Source organism: Camponotus floridanus, unplaced genomic scaffold (genome assembly GCF_003227725.1).
Source record: "Camponotus floridanus strain SB8 unplaced genomic scaffold, Cflo_v7.5 scaffold223, whole genome shotgun sequence".
NCBI classification, from domain to species: domain Eukaryota; kingdom Metazoa; phylum Arthropoda; class Insecta; order Hymenoptera; family Formicidae; genus Camponotus; species Camponotus floridanus.
In genome coordinates, this window is record NW_020229352.1 from 166,346 (window position 1) to 180,817 (window position 14,472).

The window sequence follows — 14,472 nt, forward strand, 5'->3', positions numbered from 1 at the left end:
TCTTCAGAAGTAATCTAGCGATAAAATGCTTCAATGGTAATATAATTAAATGCTTGGCCTCTTCCGTTATATTAATATAACGTAACTGATCTCTTACACAGATTAATCCTCTAGCGTCCAGAAATGGATTCAATGCTGCGAGTGCGCTATTCTTTTTAATGAGCTGTCCAATTTGAAGGTAATAAATTTCTTGTGGAAAGGATTCCTTTTGCACGAGACTTGCAACAATTTCTTCTGCTCGTATTATTTCTGCCGCTGTCAAAGCTCTAGCTTCCATTTTAAACTTGTATCTCTTGTTACAGCTTGCATCTATAACAATAAGCTACAATTCTAAGTTTTTAGTCGCTTAAATGATGATACATGAGGCAATAATTCTAATGGCTTCTCTTAGCTGTTGCTATAAAACTAGTCAGTTTTCTCTGGTAATTCTTTTACAGCACTTGGTTGAATTGGCCACGAATTTTCTTCTCACAACCGTCATGATACGTACAACCACAATTTATTGATCTTCAATTCTTTCATAGATGTTTTTTTTGATAAAATGTGAGCAGGATTCTTAGTCGACGGTACATAACTCCAGGTATCTTGCAAATCTAGAGTTTGTATTTGAGAAATACGGTTAGCTACAAAGGTTTTTAATGTACTTGGACACGTACGTATCTACCCAAGTACAGTGGAGTCGCTCCACAGTTTCATTTCCTCAATTCTTTCATTAAAAGTATCACGAACTGTTTTGTAAAATTTAGCAATAATGCTGCACATAGTTCTAATTTCACTACTGTCAAGACCTTCAGGGATGCGACTTTGGACTTAGCGCAAAGTAGATGTGATTGAATACTGTCAGTTGAATCATGAATGACGGCGGAAGGCTCTATACGCACGCTCTGAGACATCACTAAAGCCGTGAATGATTATTTTTCTTGAAATCATCTGATCCTGTAATCCGACGAGATATCTTTAAACCGCTGAGTTGTCTCCATGATAAATGATGCATCTTCCATTCACAGTAAAGTTTTTTGAGGTAAACTTTCATCCTAAGCTAAATTTAGAGTCCACAGCTGTTGTATAATGTATAATCTTGACGATGATCATAGTCGGTCCAATCAAATCCAACGGATCTTATATCTGCATAATCTCCGAAATCACGCTGCGGTTAGTTATTCGACCAGGTTTTATTTCTTTTTCCTGACATAATATAATCCGTCTAAAAAATCTTACAAAGGTAAAAAAATACGCCATGTACATAGAAAATATCCTACCTTGTATGCAACCAAATGTTTAATAAAAAAAGTCCTTAAAAATAATTTACAGTAATTTTCCTTCACAAAATTTCATCATTTTTCTAAAAAACAAAATAAGTAATTTTTCTAAAAAAATACAAATATTAAGATATCAAAGGCTATAAGAACCAAACGCAAGTGATCGTGCGACAGTGTCACAGAAAAATAATTTTTCTGTGAAACTAATATTTGTGCATGGGACGGATTTATTTTGGTTAAACCAAATAAAATTTATAATCTCGATTTGAGAATCTTATAATACCCCTCTAATCTCCCAAAGAAGTTATAGGCGAGCAAAATAACAGGCCAAAAGTCGCTGAATCGGGAATCGAACCCGAATCTTTCGTTTGCCGGGCGACTGCTCTTATCTGCTCTTTTCTAAAAAAATATTAAAAAATAAAATATCAAACTAAATATGAAATCAATAATTACTATTAGCCAAGTACTTATTTGTAAATTAGATATAATATTTGTCATTAAATATCTTACATTGTAGAAATATTATACGTAAATTTTCCCTAAGAAATAAAACGCATTTTATATTTATTTAGAGAAATTTGATTTTTAAAATATTTAAAATCAACACTAAATGAGAATTATGATTCTTTTAATTCCTAAAACACTTTTTGTGCAATGTGTACAATTTAAAAAAAAAACATTGTACGCAAATTTTAAATCGCTAAATCGAAGTACGAAAACTAGCGTGCCTGGATGGTAATCGAACACAGATTAAATATTTGATTAAATAATATTTAAAATTCTACATTTTATTGGGGATATATTTGTTTATAATGTAAACGATACAATTAACAATATAGGTTTCATATTTTCGTAAGACACCGTTTCATTATAAATAAATATATCCCCAATAAAATGTTAAATCTCACATTATACAATTAAATATTATATTTGCTTGATAACGATCCGGGCACGCCAAGTTTTCATAACTTATTTCGATTTAAATATTGTGCGATTTAAAACTTGCGTAGAACGTTCTTTTTAAATTATATACATTATATAAAAAATGTTTTAGGAATTAAAAAAATTCTAATTCTAATTTAGCGTTGATTTTAACTATTTTAAAAAATTTCTCTGAATAAATATAAAATGCATTTTAATTTTTTAGGAAGAATTTATGTATAACATTTCTATAATGTAAAATTGATTTTATGTCAAATATTATATCAAATTTACAAATTGCTCTTAAGTATTTGGCTAATAGTAATTATTGATTTCTTATTTAGTTTTAATATTTCATTTTTTTATATTTTTTCTACAAAATAATTATTTGTTGACGTATTGTTTATTTAGAAAAATAGTTTTGTAAGGGAAAATTATTGTACATTGTTATTAAAGACTTTTTTCATTAAATATTTTGTTGCATACAAAGTAGAATATTTTTTATGTACTTGGCGTATTTCTTTTAACCTTTGTAAGGTTTCTCTTAGAGAGATATCACATCATTTTGTAAAATGTTATATCCTTTCTACAAATTAATTTTTTGGGGAAAATTTTTGTAAATTATTTTTAGGGACATTTCTTTATTAAACGTTTTGTTGCATACAAAGCGAAATATTTTTTATGTACTTGGCATATTATTTTTAGCTTCGCAAGGTTTTTTTTAGAGGGATTTTACATCTTTTTGTCAAATTTTATATACTTCCTGTAAATTATTTTTTGGGGAAAATATTAGTAAATAATTTTTAGGGATAATTTTTTTATTATTTATTAGGGATAAATTTTTTGAAAATTGTTACTGTACGGTAAATTAGCCTTCCTACAACTCATAACTAACAACACAGATTTTATATTTTTGTAGTGCATCGTTTCTGAAATATTAGATTTCATCCACAAAAAGTGGTTTTTAAAAATTGTTATTATACGGTTGATTAGTCTTTCTACAAGTCATAACTAACAATACAGGTTTTATATTTTTGTGGTGCCCCGTTTTTGAAATATTAGATTTCACTTCCAACGGGTGGTTTTTGAAAATTATTATTATACGTTAAATTAATCTTTGTAGAAATTGTAACTAACAGTATAGGTTTTATATTTTTGTGGTGCATCGTTTCCAAAATATTAGATTTCACTCGTAAGGGGTTTTTCCTAATTATTACTATTTTTCAAAATTGTTATTACATGACAATTATTTTTTTAGAAATTTTATTTATTTAAATAAGTCCCATATTTTTACGTTCGTGAGATATTAATTTCCATCTCCCAAAGAGTGATTTTTTAAAATTATACGATAAATTAATCTCTCACACGTATGCACACACATACATATCTAATCTTATTTCTTAAGGCATATTTGCACACTCGACAAGAGTAATCGACATGAGCGCTGCAAACGCGCCTTGAGGAACAAACTCACTTTACGTGTGTGCGTGCGAGCATATATACGTGAGTATGAACTTCGAAATGATGGAAAACAAAAAATGTCACTGATCTGCGATCATTATTTCTCGAGATTGACTGCACCAATCTTATTCAAACTAGTCGCAATCAAAAGTCTATACTCATATTATGTGATAAAAATGCCGTTAGATTTATGATTACAGCTTTAATTCTTGAGATATTTTAATCGAAAGTTTATAGGACTCAAAATTCCGGATAAAGTACTTGGTACGTAGTGTCGAGAATAGTGACTTTTAATGCTCGGATCCAATCTTTTATCGAGAACAATGACTCTCAATGCTCCGATCTATTTTTTATGTACTTGGCGTCGCGATGCTACCGCGTCGCTTGATATATACAAGGTGATTCAAAATAACTTTATTGTCCGTTTGAAAACCACTCGATTAAAGAAATAAACGAGCATATACGTTCATTCGTAGAATTAATTTTGCGTTGATCAAACGCTGATACCGCTCAGAGAGAACAAGAGATGAGCGACGGAAGATGTTGAAATTTGTTTGTTTTTTTGTTTTGAATTTAAATGAGGATTGAATTTTTGAACAACGGATAACTCGTTATTGTTACGACTAAAGGTGAACCATCGAGAATAAAGCAAGCAAGAAAAGGAGAGAGAATGGTAGGGAGGAAGCGAGAAGCGAATATTCGAGAACTAAAGTAAAGTCTTTTGAATTTAATGAGTTTTTTATTAAAACAAAAAAAGAGATCTTAATGTTCGGCCTCGCATTTAGTGCAGAAGTACTCACAGATGCGAACTATAATTAGACTGATAATAGATGGTCAAGATCAAACGTCGCGGATACCACTTGCGCTTGCAGTCAATGTCGCACGAATTAACGAATTCAAAGTGTTAAATTCGCACAATAATAAGTATAAAAAGCACCACTTTACTGCAGTGATTAATGCTGAACGCTACAGTCGTCAATTGAATGATTTAGCGGATAAAATTGAAGAAAAAAGGCCATTTAATTGAAGAAAAAAGAAAATTTTTATGGGCAAGCAGGGCGGAAAGTCAAGCATTTTGCTGTACAACAACGTTAGGCCGCACGTTACTCAGATCACTCGACAAACTATCATTAACTTACAAGGGGAGTGCACGACGTGCCTCTCACCGATTCAAACGAGGATTTTTTTATGTGTAGTACCTAATTAGAAACAAGTTCTGTTAAAGCGAGAGAACGCGCTTCTCAAGCATTCGTCTGAAAAAAAATGTTGAAGATTTGCCAGCATTTCTTAAGATGTTGCGATGAAGCATTATCAAAGCATCCCGGTGGCTCGGTTGGTAGCGCTCTTCTTTTGTAACCGTGAGTTCCCTGGGTCGAATCTCGCCGTGTGTAACTATTTTTTTTTCTTTTATTTTTGTGTAATTTATTTTTTTTGTTCCTAGGAATATTTTATTACATTAATAAATAAATATTACAGTTTTTTTAATGATTGACATTTAATTTTTAACATTTTGTTCCATATATTAAAAGAAAATTCGAATGCTTTCTGTCAAAAATATAATATAAGGAAATGTTTAATATTATTACGAGAAATATATTACTACTAATAAAATAAATAAGTAAATAACAATTATCAATAATAACGCAGATATTTTGGTAATATTTTTAATTATTTTATTTTACAATTAATAAAGATATTTTAAATTTTCTAGCTCTAGAAATAAGAATATTTCTTAAGAGTTTTATATGTTAGAGCTATATTTTTATTATTATGCTCGGTCTCGGATTACTTTTCGTATACCTGACCTTGAGCAACAATAGTTACGAGTTTCGACTTTCCCCATAGGGGATCAGCCGTTTTGTTGAAGTAAGAGAAGGAAGGGTCGTATATGAGGAAACAGGCAAAGTGTCGGTTTTTAAAATAGTCGACCGTTAGTCACGACAGTACAAGGAAGACGTTATAGACAGTGCCGGACAGTACCGTGAAAATTTCGAAGATGGAATCAACATCTGATTCTTCGATAAAAAGCAATGTTGAACAAAAAGAATCGCTTGTAGGAAGTAGTAAAGATGAAGAAGTTTTGTTAAACGAGGAATTTGCGAAACTCCAGTTGAAAGGTGCCGTCGTTTACATGGATAAGCTTCTTGAAGAAAATAATTTGATTACACCAGAACTATCTTCAACGATTTCTTATGAATCGATGCTTATCGGAAAAGAAATGTATCACAATACTGTGCAAATGATTGCCGAAAAAAAATTAATCACCGATGAAGAATTAATAGCTATACATAAAGCTGACGAAAATAATTTTTCCCGGGAATTAGAATATGACTCTGATTGTAAAGATTCTGATGAATATCATCCGGATGAAAAGAAAGCGAAACAAGAATACATTCCGCTTGATTACAAAGTAAAAGTTGTAAATATTGCGAAACAACATCCTAATTGGAACTTGAAGAACCTTCAGAAAAAAGGATGTAGCCGTTTAAAAAGCATGAAGGATTTGAAGAGATGGGAAGAGCATATTAAAAAGGGCGGAACAATTATCGATAAATATACTACTATCGACTCTTGGACATATGATCGATATATAGAGGCTCAAGAAAATTTACAACAAGTTACAACAAGAAACTTGCAACAGCTTTGGCTGCTGCAAGTCAATTTGAAAACTTTAATTTCAAAGGTTCTCTTTCCTGGGTAAACAAATTCACAGAAATCACAGAATTTGACATGGAAAAATTACGAGATATGTGAGTGAAAGAGAGACTTTCACGATGCCTGAAATTTTGGCTTCTGCGGAAGAATTTCGAATTCAAGTACGGCACATAATTCCAAACTTTCAAAAATAATTCGTCATCAATACTAATCAAACAGGTAATTTTAAAAAATTAAATTTCACAAATTGTAAATATTTGAAAATAGTTTATATGCAATATTATATTTTTTCTTCATTATACTTTATATATTAATTTTTTACAATACATTTTCTAATTATATTACAGGTTGCCAGTACCAGTCTACGTTTGACAGAAGTCTTGCCGAACAAGGATCAAAAACTGTCTTCGTGAAGAAACAACATTTAAATAGAACAACGCATTCATACACGGCCCAATATGCAATCACATTGTCCGGAGAATTGATTCCTCAAGTATTTGTGTGCTTACAAGAATCGACAGGTAATTTTGGACCCAGAGTTCAAAAATCTGTCAACGAACTTGTAACAAAATATAAAAATATCGTCATTACAAGTTCAAAGTCCGGAAAGTTAACGACCCATCTATACAAAACATTTTTAACAAATATTATATTACCATACGTTAAAGAGAACAAATTCCTACTGTTGATTGACTCTTGGGGAGGACAAACAAATCCGGGTATATACGATGAAATTTTTAAAGACGATAGGAATATAGGAACTTGCACTATTAAAGTTATTCCCCCCAAAATGTACGCCTATATGCAAACCATGTGACGTCTATTTCTATCGACAAGTTAAAAATTTAATGAAGCGTCTTCAAAACTGTTCGTACTTGATTGAACAGAATCGCGAAATATCATCTAGAGACGATTGTATTAAAATTTACTCTTTCATTGTTCATCGCTAATTGTCGTCGCCAATATTTGTTGATATGTTACGTTATGCATGGTTTGCTTCGAAATTTTGTGGTCAAAGGGAAATTTTTTTAAATATAAATCAAGTTTGCTTTCCCATAGACGTTTTGAAAATGTACATGCAAAAATGCTGCATTTATTGATGTGCAAGATGTGCCATAAATTTATGTTTTTATTGTTTTCATGATCAATACCATCTGGCATCTTGCAAAGGCACTACTGATTCCGCTAATTAATATAACAATTTTGTAATATGTAACGTTTGTTGTAAGATTAAGAAATATATGCTATACAAATTTGTTTGATTTATTTTCGTTCTTTATATATTTCGACCTTTATATATTATTTACAATTAATGCTAATATGCTAATGAAGAAAATAATTATTGTAAATTTACTTATTTATTTTATTAGTAGTAATATATTTCTCGTATAATATCAAACATTTCCTTATATTATATTTTTGACAGAAAGCATTCGCATTTTCTTTTAATATATGAAACAAAATGTTAAAAATTAAATGTCAATCATTAAAAAACTGTAATATTTATTTATTAATGTTATAAAATATTCCTAGGAACAAAAAAAAATAAATTACACAAAAATAAAAGAAAAAAAATAGTTACACGGCGAGATTCGATCCAAGGATCTCGCGGTTACAAAAGAAGAATGCTACCAACCGAGTTACCGGGGCGCTTTGATAATGCTTCATCGCAAGGTCTTAAGAAATCCTGGCAAATCTTCAACATTTTTTTTCAGACGAATGCTTGAGAAGCGTGTTCTCTCACTTTAACAGAATTTGTTTCTAATTAGGTACTACACATAAAAAAATCCCCGTTTGAATCGGTGAAGGGCATGTTGTGCACTCCCCTTGTTAGGCTGGGAAGTTCTTCCTCTATTCTCCTGATTTGGCGCCTTCGGATTATCACCTATTCCGATCAATGCAGCACTCCTTAGCGGAACAGCGCTTTCGAGATGTAGCAAAAGTGCGAAAATCAATGGCTCGATCAATTCATTGCTTTTAAACCGATATCTTTTTTTCGCGAAAGAATCCGAAAATTGCCCGAAAGGCAGAAAGTTATAGAAAATGAGGGAAAATATTTCCTAGATTGATTTATAGGCACTGTATAATTTATAATTATAACAAATAAAAGTATTTAAAAAAGACTAAAACTTTTGGATACACCTAATATATACGTAGGATGTTTCCGGTATTTTGTAATAATGTAAAACCGTAAATACACAAACTCACCTGCAAAAAGAACGGACATCTAAATTTTAACACATTTTTTTCATATTTTCAAATAGCGATAAATCAGCAAAAAATCATTGTATCAAGATGAAATAAAGCTCAAATGAAAGCTCAAACATTTCTCTTAAAAATCAAGATAAAAAAAAATTTGAAGTACAAAAAATTTTGAAGTACAAAAAAAATTTGAAGTACAAAAAATGTTTTATAAAATGGCGGACGTTGAAGATAATTTTCGAAAAATGAGAAACAACAAATTTTCTTTTTTAAACTGTTGCGTTGCTCAGGAGAATCTACACGCTAATACATAAATGTATGAGTTTTGAAGCTCATTTATTTCTTAATAAATCCATATTTTAAACAATTTTCTACGATCTTTTTTAATAAAGTTATACCGTTTTGGAGAGTGTTGCAAAATGGGCCTTTTCTTATAAAATCTGCAATTCAACAATAAATTATCGAAAAAAACTTTTTCAATAAAAGAAATTAAAATATAACTCGACCCAAGATGCTCCATATAGTTGAATTTAAATCTTGTGTGAGTGCATGCGTGTACATATGCATATGCGTGCCCACTCTTGGCATTATCCAAACGTTATTATCAACGTCGTGGACGTGGATCTGATTACATGTGTGCGTGCGTGCGTGCGTGCGTGCGTGCGTGCGTGCGTGCGTGCGTGCGTGCGTGCGTGCGTGCGTGCGTGCGTGCGTGCGTGCGTGTGTGTGTTTGTGTGTGTGTGTGTGTGTATTAATACGTTCATACAGTTTTAAGACTGCATATTTTTCTCATCGATTTTGAGATTTGAATAGTTAAATTATTGACATATATGAGTATGGAATAGTAAAATTATTAACATACATGAGTCTTTTCATATATTATATCGAGAAATGAATCAGAAATTGTCATTGCTGTGATAACTGCCGTCCTTGTTCCTTGCAGTTCTGCGGGATTGATACTTGCGTCAATAATTGCTGCATAAGTGTTTTCGAGCAACATTCTAGCTCCAGGATCAAGCACATGAGCTTCTACGGCCGATATATTAAAAAATTCTGCATCAAATTTTTCTATATTGTTCATTTTTCCTATTCGAGGAGGTATTTCATAGATATCTGTCAAAATTTAAAACAATTTATATGAAAATAACATACATTTAAGGGGGGAGGGTCGTCCAGAACTTTCAAATTTTTCATTTTTTTTTTTTGCTTTAAAAGTTCATTTGGATCCTAAAGAATATATTTACAATGTTTTAAGCCCAATAGAAAGTCTTTAAAAAGTCAAAGAAGTGATGAGCGTCGAAAGTACCGAAAGCAGGTAAACGAGCGCGCGCTCTTTACGGCCTATAGCTTTCATTTCTTACCTAAATAAGTTTTTTAGTTGATTTTTTGGAATATAGGAGACACTTCGGAAGATTATTCGGATTTTGTAACGGTCGTTTTTGGCTTACACAGGAATAGTAGCTGAGAAACGGCTTGCTCTTAGTATACAGAGCACGTGTTTGTATTTCGCAGTAACTCGTGTTTCCAGTGCCTCGTGTTATTATTTTGAATCGAGTTTTAAATAATAACTTGATAAAATGAGTCGTAAAATCGATAAAAATAATCCAAATTATCGTCCTAATTATCCTCGTCGTAAAAAATTTCGAGGAAATCAATTTTCTCAAATCATGGAAGTTGACGATGAGTTCAACGATGAAGCTAGTGCGTCAAGATCCGCAAAGAAATTGAAGTCATCAGCGGACGATATTATTATTAGCCAAAGTTTTGGCTACAGGATCATTGAGTTTGTCAGTGTATTTTCTGCTCTTGCTGATATATTGGTGTGCAAACAGTGCAAGCGAAAAGTGTCGTTCGGTCAATCAGGTGATAAAGGGCTCGGTTTCAAAATTTCCGTTACTTGTACATGTGGCACTCTACTCATTCCATCTAGCCCGTTTATTCACTGTGCTTATGAGATAAATAGACGTATAGTTATTGCAATGCGTTTACTTGGTGTCGCTCGAGAAGGTATAAATATTTTTTGTGGAGTGATGAATTTAGGCAGCGGACTAAGTAAAAATGCTTATGGACTCATTATCGAACACATACATACTTCCGTGCAAAAGTTGTTCGATATCTCTTGCAAAAATGCTATTGAAAACGAAAAAAAAGAAAATGAAGCACAAGAACAACCGTTACTCAATTTGACTATTAGCGGCGATGGATCTTGGAAGAAGCGCGGCTTTTCGTCTTTGTACGGAGTAATTACGCTTATAGGCTATTATTCGGGTAAGGTAGTCGATTTGGTAGTAAAAAGCAGTTACTGCCAAGCATGTACGTACTTCAGAAATAAATCCGATTATCTAGAAATCGCAGAGCACGAAGAAGTTTGTACCATAAATCATAAAGGCTCTTCAGGCAAAATGGAAGTCGACGCAGTTCTTGAAATGTTCGGCCGTTCAGAAGAAAAATACGGTGTACGTTACGTGAATTATGTTGGAGATGGCGATACAAAAACATTTAAAGCAATATTAGATGCAAATCCGTACGAAAATACTGAAATAAAAAAAAGTGAGTGCGTAGGTCACGTGGAAAAACGCATGGGAAGCCGTCTTCGAAATATAAAAAAGATCGCAAAGCTCGGTGGAAAAGGCAAACTGACCGATGCTTTAATTAAAAAGTTAACAAAATATTATGGTCTTGCTATACGAAGAAATGCCAAGTCGAAAGATGATATGAAAAAAGCTATTATGGCCACGTATTATCATTTAATATCTACCGATGAAAAGCCCCAGCATCAGTTCTGCCCTACTGGCATCGACTCGTGGTGTCAATACAACGCTGCACAAGCCAATAATATTTCTTATGAGCATCCAGCTCCACTGCACGTAGATGTACAAAAAAGCATATTACCTATCTACGAAGATTTGTCACGAGATGACTTGCTTGAGCGTTGTGTTGGCGGTTTCACTCAAAACGCAAACGAATCTTTCAATTCAACTCTCTGGCGTCTAGCTCCGAAGCACTTGAATTGTGGCGCAAAAATTATTGAAATCGCAGCTTTTTTAGCTGGAGGAATCTTCAATGATGGCTATTTATTCGTACTTAAAGTCATGAGGGACCTGGACTTGACAATAGGCTTGGAATGCAAGAATTTTGCGGACTCGTACGATAGCAATCGAGTGAAGAGGCAAGAGCGGCGCTCGTTAAATTCATCAAAAGAGGCTAGAACTGCCCAGAAAGAAAAAAATGCTGCTGAATTAGATGATTTTATTGAAGAAGAAGGCTTGTTTTATGGACCTGGTATCGCAGATTAGCTTAGGTAACTATAAATTGCTTTTAACTGTACTTTTCAAGAACGAAAACTTTAATCGCGTTTTTCTCAAAACACGTTTTTGTCCGCGCCGTGGAACATAACTTAAAAAGTTATTAAGATATTAACTTGAAATTTTGTACAGACATTCTTTGAGGTATTGGCCTTTGTATGTACCTAAAATTTTGCATAAATTATTACTATAAACATTGTTTATAACAATTAGTTTATAAAAAAAAAAGTGAAATTTTTTTCTTTTTGAGTTTAAATTGTGAAAAAAAAAATTTTTTTATTAGAAATAGGTATATGCAAAGCGTAATGACTTATTTTAATAGAATTTTTTTGTCCGATTGATTTCAGTTGATTACAAGAGGCTGGGCATTCCACGGCGCAAATCGAAGGAGTCAACTTTGAACAGCTGTAGCGCCGCCATTTTTTAATTTTTTTGCATAAAAATTTATGAGTGAATACATCATAACATGTACTATACTATGTAACTTCATTTGATACAATAAGTGTATTCAGTTTCTCAAAAAAAATTATTAAAATACCTGTTGTCTGGACGACCCTCCCCCCTTAAATCATAAATAAGAACTACATATTTAAAGATGAGCAAAATATTTTTAAGGATAGACATTTCGATCATTTTTCATTATAACATCAAATAAGAAACTTGCGACCATGTTATAATAAAATGACTTATGTAAGTATAAATTGCACATAGAATATGAACTGTCAATTATAATATTATATTTATAAGTAAACCGCATAGATATTGTAAATTCCTGAGAATGATTAATATGTTTTATGAGATATAAGGATTATCTTTTCAAATAAAGAACAACCATATTCTTACCCAGGAAAGTTTACATATATGTATATACAGGGTGAGTTTTATTTCGTGTGTCAATCTTTTTATCATGCGGGAGATTATCGACTGCATAATAAATTGATCGGTACATAAATGTCAATTTTTTTGATCGTATCGAAGGTTCGAATATAATGTGCACAATAATAATAATAATAATAATAATAATAATAATAATAATAATAATAACAATAATAATAATATTAATAATAAATACGTAGCTTTAATAATAATAATAACAATAAATCCATATTACATAAGTTCAGTTTTTAATTTGCTTTAATTTTACACATTATATTTGAGCCTTTGAAACGGTCGATCCAAATAATTGACATTTATGTACCGATCAATTTATTATGCAGTTGATAATTTCTCGCATGATGAAAAGATTGGCACACAAAATAAAACTCAACCTGTAATTATATGAAATTATATATAAGATATTCCTATATACATGTTTTATTACTTTTGTATAATTCCTGTCCCTATATATACAGAAAAATGTAATAAAAAGAATAATTGCTGAATAATTAAAAGAATAACTTTTCCATTGTTTCTTTTAGAAAAGATGAGATTTGAAGAAATAAAAAGGAAGTTCCCACATATAGTCAACTTTTTGTTATATATACAGAGTAGACCATTTTAATAAATACACGCGATTATCTTAGAAACACTGCGTTAAGTCGAAAAATGTTTCGGAAATAAGTTGTATGATTTGAAGGGAGATATAAGATGGTGTCATTAGTTTGACCTTGAAGAGCCACCTTGAATGTCACATGAAAATCATATCCAATTTTTTAAATAGGACACCCTACATACTTTTGCACATTCTTGTAGCTTGCCTCAAAAATTTTCCAAAACACTACAATAAAGTACTTTTTCATTGAGTACTTTTCGAGTTATGAGGCTAAACCATAAAATATCTAGTAAAATATTCATTTTTCGATTATCTTGCTTTAATACTTTTATGTACAAAATAATGAGAGGAATCAATTGGTGTAAGGAAAACACATAGTTGTTTCAAAGAAAAAATATGTAATTGTTAATTGCAAATTATCTATTTTTTCTTAAAAATAACTATGTGTTTTCTTTACACCAATTGATTCCTCTCATTATTTTGTACATAAAAGTATTAAAGCAAGATAATCGAAAAATGAATATTTAACTAGATATATTACGGTTTATGTTAAATTAAGAAATGATTTCAAGCCTCATAACTCGAAAAGTACTCAATAAAAAAATATTTTATTATAGTGTTTTGGAAAGCTCTCGAGATAAGCTACAAGAATATGTAACGAGAAAATGTAGGTTCCATTTAAGAAATTGAAGGTGACCTTTATGTGACCTTCAACTAACTCTTCAAAGTCAAACCAATGATACCATCTTATGTTCCCCTAGAAACCATACAACTTTTGTCTGAAACATTTTTTTGATTTTTCATTATTTTCCGAAATATTTGGCTGGGGAAATTAAAATGGGCCACCCTGTATATGTAGATATATATATATATATATATATTTATATGTATATATATATTGCGACGTTTATTTCAATTAGATTCAAAATGAATCGCGACACTCCACGAAATGTTGGATGGGAGCGTGCGCGGGGGAGCGAAAACGCCGTCAAAAAAAATAACGAAATTATTATACTCGCGTTCTGGGGAAACAGGGATGGAGGACGTTCTCGCGCGAGCCGCGGCGGAGCGGAGACCGTATCGATGTATCGAAAAGCTGGGCGCCAGATGCGGTCTTCCACGCATCAGTTTTCGCGAAAAGCCGAAAGACGTTAAAAACGATCGCCTGCTTCGCCAC